The sequence below is a fragment of the Alosa sapidissima genome, chromosome 23 (assembly GCF_018492685.1).
Source record: "Alosa sapidissima isolate fAloSap1 chromosome 23, fAloSap1.pri, whole genome shotgun sequence".
NCBI classification, from domain to species: domain Eukaryota; kingdom Metazoa; phylum Chordata; class Actinopteri; order Clupeiformes; family Clupeidae; genus Alosa; species Alosa sapidissima.
This window is the reverse complement of record NC_055979.1, coordinates 29,664,846-29,672,345: the sequence shown is the minus strand read 5'-3', so window position 1 is coordinate 29,672,345 and position 7,500 is coordinate 29,664,846. Positions and strand designations below refer to the sequence as shown.

General features: G+C 46.7%; 1 long non-coding RNA gene across 3 annotated transcripts in view; it reads right to left on the bottom strand.

Annotated features, from left to right (window-relative positions):
- The window catches only part of LOC121698632, a 64,440-nt gene that overhangs the window by 2,166 nt on the left and 54,774 nt on the right, over window positions 1–7,500 (bottom strand). The gene's annotated exons all lie outside the window — the stretch shown is intronic.

Sequence of the window (7,500 nt, the reverse complement as noted above, 5' to 3'; positions counted from 1 at the left end):
AGAGGGGAGAGGAGAGGAGGAGAGGAGAGGAGAGGAGGAGAGGGGAGTGGAGAGGAGAGGAGAAGAGAAGAGGAGATGAGAGGGGAGAGGAGGAGAGGGGAGGAGAGGAGGAGAGGGGAGTGGAGAGGAGGAGAGGAGGAGGAGGAGGAGAGGAGGAGAGGGGAGTGGAGGAGAGGAAGAGAGGAGGAGAGGGGAGAGGAGAGGAGGAGAGGAGAGGAGAGGAAGAGAGGGGAGAGGAAAGGAGGAGAGGGGAGGAGAGGAGGAGAGGGGAGTGGAGAGGAGGAGAGGAGAGGAGAGGAGAGGAGGAGAGGGGAGTGGAGAGGAGGAGAGGAGGAGGGGAAGAGAGGAGGAGAGGAGAAGAGGAGAGGAGAGGGGAGGGGAGTGGAGGAGAGGAGAGGAGAGGAGAGGAGAGGAGGAGGGGAAGAGAGGAGGAGAGGAGAGGAGGAGAGGAGAGGAGAGGGGAGTGGAGAGGAGAGGAGGAGAGGAGAGGAGAGGAGAGGAGGGGAGAGGAGGAGAGGAGAGGAGGAGAGGAGAGGAGAGGAGAGGAGGAGAGGGGGGTCAGGGTGGGATGGTGGCTCATTTATAAAAGATGGAAAGTGCTGGATGTCATCAGAAGGGAACATTACTCAGCCTCTAAAGAACACACACACACACACACACACACACACACACACACACACACACACACACACACACACACAGCAGTAGTCGTGACACTCGTGACAGTCTCCTCTAAGGGGATACATATTTGATAGGATGATTCACTTCAGATTCATGCTGATTCACACAAACACACACACACACACGCAAACACAAATATACCTGTGACACACACAGACAGGCTCACTGCATATATGCAGTCTTTTCCATACACATGCTTGTATGCACATAGACTGTCACACACCCACAGCTGTGTTGAGCTCCTTTGTATCACCCTCACACACACGTGCACGCACGCACACACAGACACACACACCCACGCACACACACACAGACGCACACGCAGACACACATGTACGCACACACACACACATACCCACAGCTGCGTTGAGCTCCTTTGTATCACCCTCACACACATACACACACACGCGCACACACACAGCTGCGTTGAGCTCCTTAACACCAGATGTTGTTATCATCAATGAGGAGTCCAGTGAGGTGGATATTTTGGAGGTAGGCTGCACCTTTGATTCTAGCATGGAGGAGGCTTTCTGCACCAAGGTAGTTAAATACCAACCACTCCTAAACTCCATCTCAGAGCTAGGCTATAGGTGTGTGTGTGTGTGTGTGTCCACTCCTAAACACCATATCAGAGCTAGGCTATAGTGGTGTGTGTGTGTGTGTCCACTCCTAAACACCATCTCAGAGCTAGGCTATAGGTGTGTGTGTCCACTCCTAAACACCATCTCAGAGCTAGGTGTGTGTGTGTGTGTGTCCACTCCTAAACACCATCTCAGAGCTAGGCTATAGGTGTGTGTGTGTGTGTCCACTCCTAAACACCATCTCAGAGCTAGGCTATAGGTGTGTGTGTGTCCACTCCTAAACACCATCTCAGAGCTAGGCTATGTGTGTGTGTGTGTCCACTCCTAAACACCATCTCAGAGCTAGGCTATAGGTGTGTGTGTGTCCACTCCTAAACACCATCTCAGAGCTAGGCTATAGGTGTGTGTGTGTGTGTCCACTCCTAAACTCCATCTCAGAGCTAGGCTATAGGTGTGTGTGTGTGTGTCCACTCCTAAACACCATCTCAGAGCTAGGCTATAGGTGTGTGTGTCCACTCCTAAACACCATCTCAGAGCTAGGCTATAGGTGTGTGTGTCCACTCCTAAACACCATCTCAGAGCTAGGCTATAGGTGTGTGTGTCCACTCCTAAACACCATCTCAGAGCTAGGCTATAGGTGTGTGTGTGTGTCCACTCCTAAACACCATCTCAGAGCTAGGCTATAGGTGTGTGTGTGTGTCCACTCCTAAACACCATCTCAGAGCTAGGCTATAGGTGTGTGTGTGTGTGTCCACTCCTAAACACCATCTCAGAGCTAGGCTATAGGTGTGTGTGTCCACTCCTAAACACCATCTCAGAGCTAGGCTATAGGTGTGTGTGTGTGTGTGTCCACTCCTAAACACCATCTCAGAGCTAGGCTATAGGTGTGTGTGTGTCCACTCCTAAACACCATCTCAGAGCTAGGCTATAGGTGTGTGTGTCCACTCCTAAACACCATATCAGAGCTAGGCTATAGGTGTGTGTGTGTGTCCACTCCTAAACACCATCTCAGAGCTAGGCTATAGGTGTGTGTGTGTGTGTCCACTCCTAAACACCATCTCAGAGCTAGGCTATAGGTGTGTGTGTGTGTGTCCACTCCTAAACACCATCTCAGAGCTAGGCTATAGGTGTGTGTGTGTGTGTGTCCACTCCTAAACACCATCTCAGAGCTAGGCTATAGGTGTGTGTGTCCACTCCTAAACACCATCTCAGAGCTAGGCTATAGGTGTGTGTGTCCACTCCTAAACACCATCTCAGAGCTAGGTGTGTGTGTGTGTGTGTCCACTCCTAAACACCATCTCAGAGCTAGGCTATAGGTGTGTGTGTGTCCACTCCTAAACACCATCTCAGAGCTAGGCTATAGGTGTGTGTGTCCACTCCTAAACACCATCTCAGAGCTAGGCTATAGGTGTGTGTGTGTGTGTCCACTCCTAAACACCATCTCAGAGCTAGGCTATAGGTGTGTGTGTCCACTCCTAAACACCATCTCAGAGCTAGGCTATAGGTGTGTGTGTGTGTGTCCACTCCTAAACACCATCTCAGAGCTAGGCTATAGGTGTGTGTGTCCACTCCTAAACACCATCTCAGAGCTAGGCTATAGGTGTGTGTGTGTGTGTCCACTCCTAAACTCCATCTCAGAGCTAGGCTATAGGTGTGTGTGTGTGTGTCCACTCCTAAACTCCATCTCAGAGCTAGGCTATAGGTGTGTGTGTGTGTGTCCACTCCTAAACACCATCTCAGAGCTAGGCTATAGGTGTGTGTGTCCACTCCTAAACACCATCTCAGAGCTAGGCTATAGGTGTGTGTGTGTGTGTCCACTCCTAAACACCATCTCAGAGCTAGGCTATAGGTGCAGACTACTCGTATTCATATTTGGTAGCCTAGGATACACACACAGGTTGGTAGTAAAAGGGCTGCAACAACTTGGGACGGCCAAAAAGAAGGCTAAACAGCGTGCAAAGTACTGTGCCATCTCTGCTATTATTGGCAGCCGCCACATATGGCGGAGACGTTGCTACTTATACCCTTAAGAACTGAGTATTGCGCTTGTTAAGTTATATATCACTTAAGTTAAGTGATATTGTGAAGACCTGCTGCATGCCACTGGTCCATGGGTTTGCATATGTATTGTACTGCATCCTTAATATTTGTGTCCCTGTACCATCCAGTAGCAAGTGGACATAAATAATGTGTGTGTGTGTGTATGTATGTGTGTGTGTGTGTGTGTGTATGTGTGTATGAGGAGGGGGGACACACGGGGTATATGACTACATACGAAGTGAGTCACTGTCTGTGCATTTTACAAAAAGTCTCTCTCTCTCACACACACACACACACAAATACACACACACACACTCACACACACAGCGTCTTCCAGGCATTATTTTGCTGAAAGAAAACAAGTTACTGGAACCACAATAATTGCTGTTGAATCAGCTACTAAATTTGTGTGTGTGAGGAAATGTGTGTGTGTGAGGATCTCACTATCTGTGTTGGCTGTCTGCTCCTTCACTCCATGTGCGTGCATATTCACATAATATACCCCTCCTTTCATCTGTGTGTGTGTGTGTGTGTGTGTGTGTGTGTGTGTGTGTGTGTGTGTGTGTGTGTGTGTGAATAAGTTTCCATCATGGGTCATGGAGAGTGACATGTGGTCATGGCAGCAGAAGGATGGCTTATGTGACCCTGCCACAGGAAGGACAGAGTCAACCCACCCATCCACCCATCATCCACCCACCCACCCACCCATCCATCCATCCTGCAAATCCATCCATCCATCATACAAAGGAGGTGTTTATTATTATCAATCAACATGAGTTGTCATTTACACACATACACACGAACGCACGCACACACGCAAACACACGAACACACATACAGTCATCCACGCATGGAGGCAACACATACACACAAAGTGTCTTCCTCATAACCAATTTCCAAGAGGGACATCCTGGAATCTCCCTCAAAGGTCAAATACAATTTACAAAGAACTGTATCTGTGTGAATGTCTGTGTGTGTGTGTGTGTGTGTGTGTGTGTGTGTGTGTGTTTATGTATGTGTGTGTGTGTGTGTGTTTTTATATGTGTGTATGTGTGTATGTGTGTGTGTGTGTGTGTGTGTGTGTGTGTGTGTATGTGTGTATATGTGTGTGTGTTTATGTATGGGTGTGTGTGTGTGTGTGTGTGTGTGTGTGTGTGTGTGTTGTGTATGTGTGTGTTAGCGCCTGTGTTTGTTTATGTGTGCCTCAAGTGGAAAAAAGGCTGTTCTTTTCCACTTGTAGTTGTGGGGCTATTTTTAGCATGTGGCTCTAATGACTGGACATGTGTTTGTGTGTGTGTGTGTGTGTGTATGTTTATGTGTGTGTGTGGACATGACAATGTGTTTGTGTGTGTGTGTATGTTTATGTGTGTGTGTGGACATGACGATGTGTTTGTGTGTGTGTGTGTGTGTGTGTGTGTGTGTGTGTGTGTGTGTGTGTGTGTGTGTGTGTGTGTGGACATGATGATGTGTTTGTGTGTGTGTGTGTGTATGTTTATGTGTGTGTGTGGACATGACGATGTGTTTGTGCGCCACTGGACTCTACTGAGCTGCCACTTGGACTGCAGGACAAAGTTTACAAGAAAAACACACACGTGCGCGCGCACACACACACATAGATGCAAGCAAGATAAGCAGGGTAGGAACTCAGCAGGTCAGGCTGCCATTTGAAGTATTCAAACACAGACACAAGCAATAGATACACACACACACACACAAACACAAGGTGGAAGCAGGTAAACAGGCGGTTTGACATGTACATACACTACTTACAAAAAGTCAGGGATATTCGGTTTTCGGGTGAAATTTCAGGATGAACCTAAAATCCACTATAACCTTTACAGGTGAACTTAATGTGACCTTCTCTAAACCTTTGTCCAACAGTTCAATGTTTCAATACTTTCTGTACTGAAACATTAAATTTCACCCGAAAGCCAGATGTATAAACACTAACATACACACACACACATACACACATGTGCTTTTGATTTTTACCCACCCCCCCCCCCCCCCCCCCCACCATTCTCATGTACGCCACACAACGCCTCTGAGTCACATAGCGACGCAGAATCTGACTGGGTGAGAGCCTGATGATGCATATGAGTGTGCACAGTGGCATGCAAGAGTCTTCCAGGACACACTTATCTCTCTTTAACACACACACACACACTCTTTGAAGATTAGTTTGTGGCATGGATGTGTCATAAGTGTGGTTTCTTGCTGGTCAAAATATGTCAACCACAAGCATACTCAGAAAACACACATACACACACACACACATATAGTTGAAAGAGTCATCCTGTATTAGTGTGCTTCTCTGGCTGTATGCCAAGAGAACTTCCCAAAAGCTGTGGTCATACCGTAAATGTTCTTTCTGGGAATTCTCCCCCTGACACACACACACACACACACACACACACACACACACACACACACACACACACACACACATTTTCAGCCTCAGGACCTGTATGACTGTACACCATCTAAGTCATTTAAAACAGAGAGAGAGAGAGAGAAATATACGTATGCTCGGTATTGTATTGTTTGATGTCCTGCTTTGGCAATGCAAAGAAATATTTGTCATGCCAATAAAGCTACCTTGAATTGAATTGAATTGAGTACAGGAGTTTAGATCTCATAAAATGTATTTGTGTGTGTGTGTGTGTGCCATACATTCAGTAATAACCCAGCATACGCGCCATACATACATTCAGTAATAACCCAGCATATGCGCCATACATACATTCAGTAATAACCCAGCATACGCGCCATACATACATTCAGTAATAACCCAGCTCTCCCAAGGCTTTCAGCATTGTGGGGTTCACAGTGTGTGTTCATTCATTTCTATGTGTATGTTCATTTGTGTGTCCTTCCTGTCTAAGACCACATTCCACACCCAGTCCTTTCACCTTGAAGCTCAATATCAATAAAGCCCATTCTTCTTCATTTATCACCCAAGTGAGGAAGCCTTTGCTGGGTTAGATAGACTGGACTAGCTAATGGTAGCGCTGACTGGGTTAGATAGATTAGTATAGCTAATGATAGCGCTAACTGGGTTAGATAGATTAGACTAGCTAATGATGGCGCTAACAGCGTTACTGTGACAACTATGTTGCAACCTACTTGGTAAATACAGACTTAAAATGGATCATGAGTCACCTGAACTCTGAGTGAACTCTTCCGGTGGGCATGTAACCCCACATAGATAGCATGGAACCATCGTTTTTCGTTTTGATCTGTAGCCCCCCCGCTGGACTGCACCCCCGAAAGGAGGGTAGGGCAGACACAGTTTTCTGTGAATATCTCGAGAACCGTAAGGTTTAGGAGGACCATTTTTTTTTGTATGTTGATCTCAAGGGGCCATGTCAACCCATCCCATAACCACTCATTTCATGTATAGTGCCACCTAGTTAAACACAAAAAAGTAAAAATGAGGTGTTGTAATCACAGGTATCTGTGACCTAACATAGTCAAAACTGCACGTGTAGGATCATTATGACACCCACTGAATGCACGCCAAGTTTCGTCGAATTCCGTTCATGGGGGGCCACACAATAAATTAATTTATGTTACTATACACCAACTGTCCTGTAGGTGGCCGGAGACAGTTTTCTGTGAATATCTCGAGAACCGTAGGGCCTAGGAGGTCCACCTTTTTTTTTGTATGTTGGTCTTAAGGGGGCATGTCAACCCATCCCATTACCACTTATTTCATGTATAGCGCCACCTAGTTAAAAATTAAAAAGCAAAAAATTAGGTGTTTTCACCACAATATCTCTGGCTGACATGGTCAAAACTGCACAAAATTGAAAGTGTAGGATCATTATGCCACCCTCCAAATGCATGCCAAGTTTTGTGAACTTTCGTTCATGGGGGGCCTTACAATAAAATAATTTATGTGTACATTTAGTGACCGTACACCAACAAGGATTCCCGGGACACTGAAAGACCGGGGTACATGAAACTTGGTGGGCATGTAACCCCGCATGGATAGCATGGAACCATCGGTTTTCGTTTTGATCTGTAGCCCCCCCGCTGTACTGGACCCCCCGAAAGGAGGGTAGGGCAGACACAGTTTTCTGTGAATAACTTGAGAACCGTAGGGCCTAGGATGACCAATTTTTTCCGTATGTTTGCCTCCAGGGTTCATGTTAACCCATTCCATGTGCACACATGTGCATAAACAGATACACAT